This window comes from Lepus europaeus, chromosome 9 (genome assembly GCF_033115175.1).
Source record: "Lepus europaeus isolate LE1 chromosome 9, mLepTim1.pri, whole genome shotgun sequence".
NCBI classification, from domain to species: domain Eukaryota; kingdom Metazoa; phylum Chordata; class Mammalia; order Lagomorpha; family Leporidae; genus Lepus; species Lepus europaeus.
The window spans coordinates 37,924,557-37,938,997 of NC_084835.1; the positions used below are offsets into that span (position 1 = coordinate 37,924,557).

The window sequence follows — 14,441 nt, forward strand, 5'->3', positions numbered from 1 at the left end:
TTCCTTGGCTTTCTGAGTTGTGTTCATGAGGCTGGATTTTTTTTCCACATTTGCACCGACTAAGTCTACTTGCCTAGGATGGGTTTCTCATTGTGCTTTTTAAGGTCTCCATAGAATCTTTCCTGCAGGATTTGCAAGCAGTCTTCACATTTTAAGGTCACAAGCCTTGTCAAGTGTTCATGGAACTCTTTTTCAACTTAAAACTTTACAATATTTATGAACCTAAAGGTGTCAATCTTTTCAGATTTGTAAAAATTGGATATATGGGAGCTCCGGAATCCCATATGGGCACCAGTTCAAGTCCCAGCTGCTCCACTTCCGATCCAGCTCCCTGCTAATGCACATGAGAAAGCATCAGAAGATGGTCCAAGTGCATGGGCTCCTGCACCCACATGGGAGACCCTGATGGAGTTCCAGGCTGCTGACTGTTGAGGCCACCTGGAGAGTGAACCAACAGAAGTTCTTTGTCTCTCCCTCTCTCTCTGTACCTCTGCCTTTCAAATAAACACATCTTTAACAGACAAAAAGAACGGGGTATATGATCACACACTCATTTTGGCAGGTGAAGGGACAATCTGCAGCAGGATTTGAATTCTCCACTGGCAGGTGGATCCTGGTTTCCGTTCCTCCTCGTGCAGCGTCACAATCCCAGGAAGCTGCAGTCGTCATGGCTCCTGCAGGTGCACCTGCACTCCAAGGTCACGCCCAAAGCCCGGTTGTCAGCCTCTGCGTTCTGCCCACAGGAGACCAATTTCCCGCCAGGTCTGTCTGATTCTTTTTCCTTTTTGCATCTTTGTGATTAATTGCAGACAAATCAATGGAACCTTGAACTGTTGCTGGGATGTGATGGCCTGGTGGATCAAAGCAGCTCCACACCCCGTATTGACAACTCATTATTGAGTTCTCGTGCATCTCTTTGTAGCCATTAACTCAATCTGACCGCATTAACTGGTTTCATAAAGACCCTTCCTGCAGGCTCCAGGGCTGGGGTCTTTGTGGTCTCACAGAGGAAAAATCGATACGGAGCTCCTTCATGGATTCCAGCTCCTTGGACATGAAAACGCTGGCTGATGACCGGCTCTGATGAAGCGAGCGCACGTCTGCCTGCTCCTTATGCGCCCTGGTTGCAAACCACACTGCCTTCATCTGCTTGCCAGGCAGGCTCTCTGCCTGCTCCTCATCTTTCCTGCATCCCTGTGTGTCAGAGCACTCGGTGCCAACAAGCGTGCGCAAACCTAGGTGCCGCTGCACCCCTTCAGCCCGAGCAGAGCCGGCTCAGCAGCCTGGCCTAGCACTGGCGGGCACGGGCAGGTGCCTGCGGCGACTCCCACGCCCTTGGCGAAAGACAGCACTCCCCCCTGAGTGCAGACTTCGCTTTAGCTGCTTGCCGTTCATTGAACTCCCAAGACTTCCTAGGAGAGGCGCTCATGATGGCTCCGCTGCCTCGGCCCAAGAAGAGAGGGTGCAGGCAGAGTACTCCAGGCAGAGTGCTCCCAGCCCCCGCCAGCCTCCCCATCAGGCAGTTCCTGGCTGCACCGCAGAGGCCCGCTGCAAGCTGGGCACGTGTTTGCAATGCACTCAATTCCTGGCTGCCTGCGGCACAGAGACCAGTGGCTGTAGCATGCTCTGCTCTTTCTCCTGACTTCATCCCCGTACGAGGGAGGGTTCTGGGGGCAGAAGGCTGCTCCTTGTTCCTGGAACAGGTCACCAGCCCACGTCATTTACAGAAACAACGCCCATTTTCTTTGCTTTTTTGGATTCATTCATTTATTTATTTCTTCGAAAGTCAGAATTAGAGAGATCAATCAATCTTCCATCCACTGGTTCACTCCCCAAGTGACTGCATCAGCCAGCGCCGAGCCAGGTTGAAGCCAGGAGCCTGGAACTCCATCTGGGTCTCTTATGTGGTAGCAAGGGCCCAAGGACTTGGGTCACCTTCTGCCGCCCTCCCAGGCACATTAGCAGGGAGCTGGATAGGAAGTGGAGCCGCTGGGACATCAAGCAGCACCCATACGGGATGCTGGTGTCACAGGTGGTAGCTGAACTCGGTGCACCACAATGATACTCCATCCCAGTTTCTTTTCTCTAAGTAGAAGCCACTTGCACACAGCCAGTACAAACTCTTCACATGACCCCTCTGCTGGTAGAAAGCTCCTACTATGTGCTGCTCTCAATGCATGGGGCTCTGGATGGAACAGGGTCACTACCCCCACTAAGCCTACATTCTGGTGGAGAATGCGTGGGAAGAGACAGGAAATGACACAGCACTCAATGCATTCTTCAGACCTGCAGGATGCGTGAACATGGAACACATGCGTGGGATGCAGACGGCCGGGAATGGACGAGGCGAAGTTTGGGGTAGGCTAAAAATGACGGGCTATTGTTTGGGTCATCATGAAGGGAAGTCACCTTGCGCCGATTTTCTTAGCTGCATTAAAAATTGATCTCTCTTTGCATATGACGCTAGGGTGACAGGGGGGTGTTGGAGCTTGTTTTGCCCTGCATGGTTCAAAAATAAGCAGACACATTTGGGGAGGGAGCCAGCAGATGGGAGCGTGCTCTTGCAGTCTGCGTGGGTGTGTCTGTCACTCTGCCATTCGAATGCACAGAATAAATAATTTTTTGGAAAGCACACAGCCATCCACACGGGCCTAAGAGCACCCACCCTGAGAAACGTGCAATGAAAAAAATCCCAGAGGTTGTAACAGAATCTGAGACGAGGCCATCGGCCCAATTCTGGGGGAACAGCCTGCATTGTGCGCCTCTATCAGGTAACCTGTCATACCTCCTGGGGTCACTCTAGGTAGACACACGTCACCCAGGGAACCAGTCAGAGCTGCAGCTCAGCAAATTCCTGTGGCCGACAGGGACCCTGGCACAGAAAATCCTGTCCCAAACAGAAAACCTGGGCCACGCACACTCTGGCTGCTTAGAATTGGATTCAGCATTGCTTGTGGGCAGAGACACCACAGCACCAGGAAACGGGGAGGCCGAGCAGGGATCAGAGCCACGGGAGGTCGGGAAGCAAGCAGCCCATGGCAACCGTGGCACGCGTGGACAGGAGGAAGGGATTCAGTCCCGAGCAGAAGAGGCAGGGAGGAGCTGAGGGGCAGTGGGCAGCCAGAAGAACCAAGTCGCACAAAGCGACTGCACCCAGGAGCCAACCTCCAGCAACCGCGGGGCAAGTTCACCTGGACATCACTAGACACAGAGCCAGCAGGAAATCTGTTTCTACAAAGACCATTTGTGCTACTGTTTCTGTTCTTTCCAAAGGTTCAAGGTCATGCACCCTTCCTTTCCAATCACCCTACCATCTTGGGCACTGCTGAGCCACGCCCACACACCTGACTTTCAATCTTTCCTTCTTCTTCTGTTGCTTTCTTACCCTCACAGTCAACGCTGACCACCTACAGCCTGATCGGATCTGCTCCGAGGAAAATCAGCCAGATGATGTTGAATGCAACCACTCAGACATTCACCCCGTGACCCAGCAATTCCATTTCTGCGAGCATACCTTGAAGAAACTTCTCCAACAAAGCAAGAAGACATATACAAAATGTTATGCATGCAGTATTATTTGAGACTGACATATTAGAAACAACCTGAACACTCAAAGACAGAACAGCTGAATGAATGATACTGTGTAACACACAAGGCAGCTGCAAAAATGTACAAATAAGTGGGTATGCGCTCTCAGGGAGTGGTGTCTATTAAGTAAACAAGACCAATTAACAGCTACTCTACTTCTGATCCAGTCTCCCACTAATTCACCGGGGAAGCAGTAGGTTGGATCCCTGTCGCCAATGAGGGAGAAAGGATGGAGTTCCTGGCTCCTGGTTTCAGTCTGACCCAGACCTAGCTGTTGTAGCCATTTGGGGAGTGAACCAGTGAACAGAAGACCCCCCCCACCCTGCCCTTTTCTCAGTCACGATGACTTTCAAATACATATATAAATAAGTAAATAAAACTTTAAAAAATAAAATAGTGTGGGGCCGGGGCTGTGGCATATAGCTGGTAAAGCTATTGCCTGCACAGCCAGCATCCCATATGGGTACTAGTTTGAGTCCTGGCTGCTCCACTTCCAATCCAGCTCTCTGCTATGGCCTGGGAAAGCAGTAGAGGATGACCCAAGTCTTTGGGCCCCTGCAGCAGCATGCAAGACCCAGAAGCAGCTCTGGCTCCTGGCTTTGGATCGGCACAGCTCTGGCCATTGTGGCCATTTGCAGAGTGAACCAGCAGGTGGAAGACTCCCTCTCTCCCTCCCTCCCTGTCTGCCTCTCAAATGAATAAATCAATCTTAAAAAAAAATAAAATAGTAAGATTGGCAGTGTAGTACAACAGGTTAAGCCACAGCCTGCAGTGCCAACATCACACATGGGAGTGCCAGTTCAAGTCCCAGATGCTCCACTTCTAAGCCAGCTCCCTGCTAATGTGCCTGGAAAGTAGCAGAGGATGGCCCAAGGCACTAGGCCCCAGTACACGAGTGGGAGACCAGAAGAAGCTCCTGGTTCCTTGCTTCAGACTGGCCCAGCCCCAGCCATTGTGGCCATTTGGGGAGTAAACCAGCAGGTAGAAGATTGATCTCTCTCTCTCTCTCTCTCTCTCTCTCTCGTTCTAATTCTGCTTTTCAAATAAATAAATAAATCTTTAGAAAACAAAATGGTAAAGAGGATCAAGGGTGAAAAAAAGGTACAAATTCAGACTATTGCCAGATGGACTTTGTCAGTTAGAACACAGAGCTCATAACTTGCAATTTCTTCTAAAACTTGAAGAAAGAACCCTGGACACATTGACAACGGCACTGTATTAGCCACCATAAAGCTCAGTAAATCGGAGACAGGAGAGGTGAACTTTGGGAAAGACCCACACTGTGCACATTGAACAAGAGCTGTACCCAGCGTGGGACACAGCAGAATTGTACTGGATTTATCTACTGCATTGCTATGCTGTTTTTCTTTTGAGTTTTTTTTTTTTTCTTTCTTTCTGGCAGGGGACCTGGGGGGCGGGGCAGGCTCTAGGGCTGCAGAGGTTTCTAACCCATCCTGCTTTGAAAGCCAGTCTCAGCTCCCTGTGATTTCTCGCATGGTCACAGCCTTCATTTTCTGAAAAGCTCGAGGGGAAATGGGTGCGGTGTTTCACGCGATGACCAGCAGAGGGCAGCAGCACCCACAGAGTCCCACAGAGCAAGGCCCCGAGGCTGCTGAGGTCTCTGGGAATTCCAGGCCGGGCAGGCGCGGGATGCCCACACCCCTGCGGAGGGCACGGGTGCACGCTACCGAGGCACTTGCTAGGAATCGCAGCAAATCTCGCCGTTTTCGGATTCTCATCGGGGAGAAAACCACTCCCATAAAAACTGGGCGTGTCCTTAGAAACACCGCCCCAAGCTCTACTTTGCCATGAAGCCAACGAGCCTTAAAGAACCACTTCCCCACTCTAAATGCCGACGTCCATCCCCGCCTCAGAAAACGTCCAAGTCTTTATTTCCTCCCCGAAGCCAACCGTGCACTGAGTCAAGGCCCACCAGATACACGTGGCCACCAAACCAGAAATTCTAAAACCTTAACCACAACGATTCCAAGTTGGGACCAGCGCTGTGGCCCAGTGGGTTAGGCCACCACCCCGTGACACCGGTGATGGCCTGCCTGGGGCCCCTGCCACCCACGTGGGAGACCCCCATGGTGACCCAGGCTTGGGTTTCCTGCGGGCCGGCTCCCACCCTTGCGGCTGTTGGAGGAGTGAACCAAGGGCTGAGAGGTCTCTTTCATTGTCTCTCCGTCTCTGTCACTCCGCTTTTCAAACAAGTATTTCAAAAGAGAAAAGAAGATTTCCAAGTCGGTAATTTTTAACAGCGAGTTAGAAGGATACCAATGAGAACAAGGGTGAAGAACAAGGTGACTCGGGAGCAGCGGCCTGTAAGCCAGGGTTCTTGAAGAATTCAAACCACGGAAAACACACAACTGAGCTGCACTGCATCTAAGATTCTGATGTCCTTGTAAGTTACATGGGTCATACATATAAGGAAACTTTCATTTTGCTATGTATCATAAATTAATAATAATCATTATGTCACTAAACCCATATACCACCTTCTGTGTCAGGAACTTGTTCAAGTACAATTAAGTATATATAAAGTCACTTAAAAAAAAAAAGCAACTCCTACTTATTTCTTTCCATTTTACTCGAAAGGCAGAGAGACAGATGGAGACAGATCAACCATCTGCTGGTTCACTCCCCAAATGCCCACCACAGCCAGGGTTGGGTCAGGCTGAATCCAGGAGCCCAGGACTCCATCCAGGTTTCCCACGTGAGTGGCGAGAACCCAAGTACCTAAGGCATCCTCTGATGCCTCCCAGAGTGAGCAGGAACGATGTTGCTGTGGATTCGTTTCTGGGAGGAGGAGCGTGGTGGGGGCAAGAGGCGTGGAGTCACCACACAGACCCTGGGAGTCCGGTGAAAGCAGGCCTGAGGCAAGCAGCCTGCAGACTCGTTTATTTCAGTTGCTACAGCAGCTTATATAGCCAAGGCAGTCAATCTGGTCAAGGGGTGGTCTAAGCCCTAACCAATCACACCCTATTGCCAGGCAGTTTCCAAAGCCATCCAATCACAGCCTGTTGCCAGGCAGGCTCCCTTGCCATGTGGTTTCTGAAGCCATCCAATCGCAGCCTGTTGCCAGGCAGGCTCTGTTGCTAGGTGGGTTTCAAAGCCATTCCTGAGTAACTGATGCTGGCTTGCCAGCGGCCATCTTGGCATGGCCTTCTCATTCCACCACATTTCCCCCTTTTCGTTTATTTTTGAACAACCGGAGGCATGATTCTTGGCTATACCATTGTTGACCCCATTTCCACGTGGTCTCCGTACGTGGCTGTGCCTGTCTTAGGTTGTCCCCCAGGGGATCTTACCTGTCATTGACTAACCAATGCTCAAAATGGGAGACCACAGAACAGGAAGTTGGATTGGACCTCAAACAAGGCTTTCAGATATGGGATGCTGAAGTCTCAAGTGGCATCTTAACCTCTGTACCCAGTGCCCACCCTCACAGTGAACTATTGAATCAGACAACTCTGTGAGACAATACTAATCTTACTCTGTGTTACAGACATTCAGAGAGGTTAAGTAACTCAAAAAGGCCACACAGCTAGTACACTATCAAGTGGGATTTGAACTCAGAACATCTGCATCCAGATGCCTTTCTTCTAGCCAAGACATCACACGTCCTGCAGTCACCACAATGCACCCCTCCATCAAAAATGATTCTCTGCAGAGAATGAACTCACTCGCCCTCCCTGGGCTCCCTGTTGCAGCCATACAAGATGAGCTGGTTGAGCCTAGGCTGGCCTTCCCCCTGCCTTTGCTGTGAATCACCGGGCTGCATCACATGAACTTGGACGACCAAGACATGGCAGAACTCCTGTGTATTTTTCCTAAAAGAACACCACACCCAATTCTGGCCTTCCCCCCCCCCCCTTTAAACTCTTTGATGGTAACTTAAATGACTGTTTTTGTGACTTTGATGGAAGTTTAATTTTCACTGCGCAGGTTACCCAGACGCAGAGCATCTGTCATCCTCGCCTGTTGTCCCCAAGATCATTTCCTGCCTCCTGAGTAGTCCTAAAACATCTCTCCTGAATCTTTGTTTCTATTTCAGTAGCTGCCCCCTGCACCTCTTCCTCCGGGCCTGAGCTTTCCGAACAGCCTCTCCACTGGTCTCCAGACTCCGATTCTTCCCACAGACCACACCAGCTGGGGCATCCCACGGCAACGCTCCGGCCAGCTCGTATTTCTTGCTCTGAAGCCCTGGGAAACGTTGCTTGTCTACAGACCTCAGTCCTGAATTTATTAAAAGTTAGTCCTATCAACCAGGCCCCCACCCGTGGGTTTTTTTTGTTTTTTTGTTTTTAAGATTTATTTTAGAGGTCGAGTTACAGACAGAGAAAGGGAGAGACACAGAGAGAGAGGTCTTCCAGCCGCTGGTTCACTCCCCAAATGACCATAATGGCTGGAGCTAGGAAAATCTGAAGCCAGGAGCTTCATCTAGGTCTCCCACATGGGTGGAGGGGCCCAAGGACTTGGGCCATCTCCTACTGTTTTCCCAGGCCACAGCAGAGAGCTGGATCGGACGTGGAGCAGCCGGGGTCGAACCAGTGCCCACAAGGGTTGCCAGCACTGCAGGTGGAAACTTAAGCTACTATGCCACAACGCTGCCCCATCCCCCCGTTTGTTTTTATTACCTCCTGGTCCCCAAAACCCTTCACTCCATGGGCAAATTCATAGACAGCAGAATTGCAAGTTCCCCAGGGCTGGGGGAGGGAGGCACAGAGGGAGGCTTGTGATGGATGGGTACAGAGTTTGCAGTGATGAAAACGATTTGGAAACAGACAGTAGGGACAGTTACACAACCTTATGACCACAACTGATGCCACTGAATCATACTGCAAAACAATCCAAACGCCAAATTTTGTTTTGAGCGTTTTATCATAATAATAAAGTTTTCAAACAGTAAACCACATCCTAGCCCAATGACACCATGGCTGCTTTGTCTCCAAGCTCCATTTCTTCTCCTTACCTTTTACAATAAATTTTTTTTATTTGAAAGGCAGAATGACTGAGAGAAAGAAAGAGAGAGAGAGAGAGAGAGAGAGAGAGAGAGAGAGATCGAGATCTTTTTATCTCTTGGTTCACTCCCCAAATGACTGTAACTGTTATGGCTGGGCCAGGCTGAAGCCAGGAGCCAGAAGCTCCCTCTGGTCTCCTAAGTGGATGGCAGGAGCCCAAACACTTGGGCCATCTTCCACTGCTTTCCCAGCTGCATTAGTAGCAGGGAGCTGGACTGGAAGCAGAGCAGCCAGGACTGGACCTAGCATTCTGATATGCGACACCAGCACCGCAGGCAGTGCCTAAACCTGCTGCACCTGCCCCCCACCCTTTTAAGTTTTACATGAGAAAAAAAATGGCTTCTGTTTTTTTTTTTTTTTTTTTTTGACAGGTAGAGTTATAGACAGTGAGAGAGAGACAGAGAGAAAAGTCTTCCTTCCATTGGTTCACTCCCCAAATGGCCGCTACGGCTGGCGCTATGCCGATCCGAAGCCAGGAGCCAGATGCTTCTTCCCGGTCTCCCATGCAGGTACAGGGGCCCAAGCACTTGGGCCATCCTCCACTGCCTTCCTGGGCCATAGTAGAGAGCTGGACTGGAAGAGGAGCAACTGAGACTAGAACAGGCACCCACATGGGATGCCGGCGCTGCAGTCGGATGATTAACCTAGTGCGCCATGGCACCGGCCCCCAGCTGCACTGTATTTTTGAAAACTCTTTCTCTCGACCTAGTTAGCTTCCTGCTTCCTCCTTATAACCAGCGAAATGCTAAAGATTTCCAAGTGTCCCTTGGGGCTTTTGTTTGTTTTCCCGGCTCAAGTTTCTAGGGATGTTTTTTCCGTTCTTCTCAGTGAGCATCTATAGTACCAGCCAACTCCGTTTCACAGACTGCTTTCTACTCAGATGGCTCCTTGTGGAACATTTTCTTTTTTTCTTTTTAAAGATTTTACTTATTTATTTTTTTAAGGACAGAGAGACAGAGAGACAGAGAGAAAGGTCTTCTGTCCGCTGGTTCACTCCCCAAATGGTCGCAATGGCTGGAGCTGGACCAGTACAAAGCCAGGAGCTACGAGCTTTCTCTAGCTCTCCCACATGGATGCAGGGGCCCAAGCGCTTGGGCCATCTTCCACTGCTTTTCCAGATGCATTAGCAGAGAGCTGGATCAGAAGTGGAACAACCAGGAATTATCTGATGCCCATATGGGATGCCGGCGCTGTAGGTGGGGGTTACACCACTGTGCCACAGTGTCAGCCCGGGGAACATTTTCTAAGGGTGTGTCATAGATGCTCTGGTTGTCATACCCGGCACTGGGAAATCTTACCTTTCCCTGTTCAAAGGCAAGGCAGCTGGTGGATTTCTTAGATCCAGCAGAGGCAAAATGTTTGTCTGAAATGTTTAGCATGCCTCCATTTCTTTTCTTCATTAGAGAACACTGATTTCTGCCCATTCAGCTGTATTTTAGGGAATGATTTAGCAGGTAGTCTGTTTAAAATAGTGCTACAGGGGCCAGCACTGTGGTGGAGTGTAAAGCCGCCGCCTGTAGTGCCAGCATCGCATAAGGATGCCAGTTCGAGTCCCAGCTGCTCCCCTTCCATTCCACCTACCTGCTATTGTGCCTGTGGGCCCCTGCATCTGCACCAGAGACCCAGAAGAAGCTCCTGGCTCCTGGCTTTGGACTGGCCCAGCGCCAGCCATTGCAGCCATTTGGGGAGTGAACCACCAGATGGAAACTACCTCTCTCTTTGCCTCTGCCTCTCTGTAAGTCTGCCTTTCAACCAAATAAGTACATATTTTTTTAATATAAAATTGTGCTATAGCTACTGCACAGAAGACTGGCACAGAGAGAGCTGTGAACTGGAGGGGCTCACCTCCACACAGGGGAGTTCGGCCTAAACCACTGTCCTGTAAGTGAGGGATGAGGGGCATTCTGGGAGCATGGCCGCCAGCATGAAACTCCTTCTGCCCCAGGTTCACCTCAGTCTCTACATCTGACCCTCAGGGCAGGAGGGGTTCAGGCGAGGCTGTCAGCTCTGTGGAAGACTCGGGGGTGGGAACAGATAGAAGCACTTTCCCCAAGTGTGGGAAAAATCCCTGGACACCAGGCTTGGGACACCTGTGATTCTTGTGATGAAAGATGGCAGGGATGGGTTGGTACCTCCTGGGTTGTGCATGGTGACAGCCCCACTTGATACTGTTCTCCCTTCCCAAAACCATTCCTTGTTCCCCAGTGCACACGTGTGCATGTATACACACACACACAAAATGAGAAACTCATCAGGCTGTCCTACGACTTCTTACCTGCAACACTGACAATCAAGATGCAACGGAAGAGCCTGCACTGTGGTGGAGTGGGTTACACCACCACCTGCAGCGCCGGCGTCCCATACGGGTGCCTGTGGATTCCTGCCTACTCTACTGCTCATCCAGATCGCTGCTAATGCACCTGGGAGAGCAGCTGAGGGGGCCCAAGTACTTGGACCCACACACGAGACCTGGAAGAAGCTCCTGGCTCTTGGCTTTGGTCTGGTCTAGCCCCAGCCATTTGGGAGTGAACCATTTTGGGAGATGCTGTCATATGGGGAGTGAACCGGCAGATGGACTATCTCTGTTCCTCTCCCTTCCTTCCACCTCTGCAACTGTGCCTTTCAAACAACTTAGATAAATCTTTGAAAGAATAGATAACTCTTTTAAAGAAATACATTGGACTCACATCTCCTAAACCCAGCCAAAATACCTTCTCTCCACCTTGAGATATTTGATGATATACAAATACCCCAAAAATGTAACACTCAGACCAAGGAAATGACTGAGACTCAAAACTAACCACAGGGAAACCAGGACAGAGACCTAGAGATGGGAGTACATGAAGAGGAGAAGTCACAGCGTTCAATGGGATACAGAGCACAATTCTGCATCCACAAACCTGACAACTATTACGAATTCAACAGACACAGCATATATGCACCAAACTCTAGAACCAAACATATAAAGTAAAACCTATTGCAACTCCAAGGAGAAATAGGTAACATTACTGTTGTAACCAGAGACTTCTAGGTATTTCCCTTACAGAGTCTACCCAAGGAATAGAAGAGCAGAAACACAGAGAAATCAGGAATACAGTGAATCAACTTGCAACTTTTACTTACAGAACCTTATGTGCCTCGAATAGGAGCAATACGCGATCTTGAACATTCCAAGAATACCTACAAAAAATGACCATAGAGGAGTGACATAAAAGGATACATCAAAAAGTTCATGGTAAATAGACCTGAAAGACAAGTTTATTTTGATGCAAAAATTCTAAATCTATCCACAAGAAATTATTAAAAAGTTCATGAAACTGTGTATTATGGAAAAATGAAAAAATGCACTGTCAAAATATTTTACCCCAAAATAAATTTATTTTAATTCTATTTTTGCATTAACTTCTTAAAAATGTTACTGATGTATTTTACAGAGACCAAAAGAGACGATACACCTGCAGTTCGTTCCCTGTAATCCCTCCAACAGTCAGCTCTGGGCATGGCCTCAGCCAAGAGCCTGGCACTGCACCCAGGTCTCTCCCATGGATGACAGGGACCTGAGGACTTAAGTCTTCATCTGTTGCCTCCTGGGTGTGCATTATCAGGAAGCTGGATTGAAAGCAAAGTAGCTGGGACTTGAACCCCAACACAGGAGGTGGATATTCCATACAGATTACTCCACCAACCCACGACGGCTGTCCCTTTCATAAATTTTATGAAGTCCCCCATCCTGAGTCCACAACCAAGACCTTAAACTTTGAAAAACAATGAGATTTTATAAGCCACAAATTTCCAGCCTGTAATCCCATCACATAATCAGACAAGCAATTTTAAAATGACTCCCAATCTTACCTTCCTGGAAACTAAAAAGTGGCTACGAACAATTTGGATTACAGAGAAAATCAAGAGAAGATTATTTTCTGGAAAGCAACAGGAAGCAGGGCATAGCAGACAGAACTCACAGGACCCAGTGAGACGCAGCCTGGAGGGCACAAGTGCCTTCAGTGCCAAGGAGGCAAGACCACAAGGGTGCAAGGGACTCACTTTTCTAGTTTTCTAAAAATTAAATAAAATAAAATAAACCCCAGGATACTGGAAAGAGACATGAAGTCCATATAAACCTCAAAAGTAATAACATAACATAAATAGATGGCAGGGAGGATAAATGAACTGAAACAGTGCTTGTTGGCAAGAAAAATCTAATGAAACAGATACATCCCTGAATATCCCAATTAAGGCAAGAGTGGGCAAGAGAGATAAGACAGAGAGAGTGAACAAAAACAGGCACATTAGAGAGACAAAGAAGGAATAACCAGAGATCAGTAGTGATTAAATTAACTTAGTATAGAATCAAAAAGGGAGAGAAAGATCCAACATGGGAAGTGGGATACACAGCAGACTCATAGAATGGCAGATGTCCTAAACAACACTCTGGCCTCAGAATCAGCCCTCAAGGCATTCGGATCTGGCGGAAGAGCCCATGAGAGTATTGTAGGCATGGAAAGCCAAGATATCATGGAAAAAAAAAAAAGACCTAAATGAATGATCTCTGTGAGTGAGATCCCAGTGGAAAGAACGGGGCCATCAAAGAAGGAGGTACCCTTCTCCGAAGGGAGGAGAGAACTTCCACTTTGACTATGACCCTATCGGAATAAGATCAAAGTCAGCGAACTTTAAAGGCTTCCATAGCCCTGGCAACTCATGACTAGAGCCTAGGGAGATTACTGACGCCATGAACAGGAGTGTCAAATTGTTAAATCAGCAACAGGAGTCACTGTGTACTTACACCCCATGTGGGATCTGTCCCTAATGTGTCGTCTAAAGCCAAGTGATGCTATAACTAGTACTGAAACAGTATTTTTATACTTTGCGTTTCTGTGTGGGCACAAACTGATGAGGTCTTTACTAATTATATACTGAAGTGATCTTCTGTATATAAAGAGAATTGGAAATGAAAAAAAAAAAAAACAACCTGGTGTTAAAATGGAAATGGCATAGAAAATTAATTTGAAAAAAATTATGTAGGATCTCTGTCTTTAAAGTGCTGTACATTGCTATTTAATGCTATAATTAGCAACCCAATGGTAGTTTTTTCACTTTATGTTGCTATATGGGCAAAATGTTGAAATCTTTACCTAATATATACTAAACTGATCTTCTGTATACAAAGAGAATTGAAAATGAATCTTTACATGAATGGAAGGGGAAAGGGAGCGGGAAAGGGGAGGGTTGCGGGTGGGAGGGAAGTTATGGGAGGGGGAAAGCCATTGTAACCCATAAGCTATACTTTGGAAATTTATATTCATTAAATAAAAGTTTAATAAAAAATAAAATAAAAAAAAATAAGCAACTCTATGGCAACAATTTTCAAACCTTAGAAGCATGAATTATTATTTTTTTTGACAGGCAGAGTTAGACAGTGAGAGAGACAGAAAGATCTTCCTTCCATTGGCTCACCCCCAAATGGCCACTACTGCTGGCACGCTGGGCCAATCCAAAGCCAGGAGCCAGGTGCTTCTCCTGGTCTCCCATGCAGGTGCAGGGCCCAAACACCTGGGCCATCCTCCACTGCACTCCCGGGCCACAGCAGAGAGCTGGACTGGAAGAGGGGCAACCGGGACAGAATCCGGAGCCCCGACCGGGACTAGAACCTGGGGTGCCGGCGCCGCAGGCGGATGATTAGCCTAGTGAGCCATGGTGCCGGCCAGAAGCATGAATTATTAGCAACAATAAAATATGAAAATTTACCAATGGAAAAAAGTTTTAAAACTTTGAATTATCAAAGAGAGGCAGAGAATACTGCTGAAAGACTACCACGAAATTTTCAAA

At 48.3% G+C, this 14,441-nt stretch overlaps 1 long non-coding RNA gene across 1 annotated transcript in view; it reads right to left on the minus strand.

Annotated features, from left to right (window-relative positions):
* Positions 1-11,712: 11,712 nt before the first annotated feature.
* Positions 11,713-14,441, minus strand: part of LOC133766516 (uncharacterized) — a 77,193-nt gene continuing 74,464 nt past the window's right edge. Inside the window, exon 3 of the long non-coding RNA XR_009866719.1 lies at positions 11,713-11,792. This is a non-coding gene — a long non-coding RNA (uncharacterized LOC133766516). The remainder of the gene's footprint in view (positions 11,793-14,441) is intronic.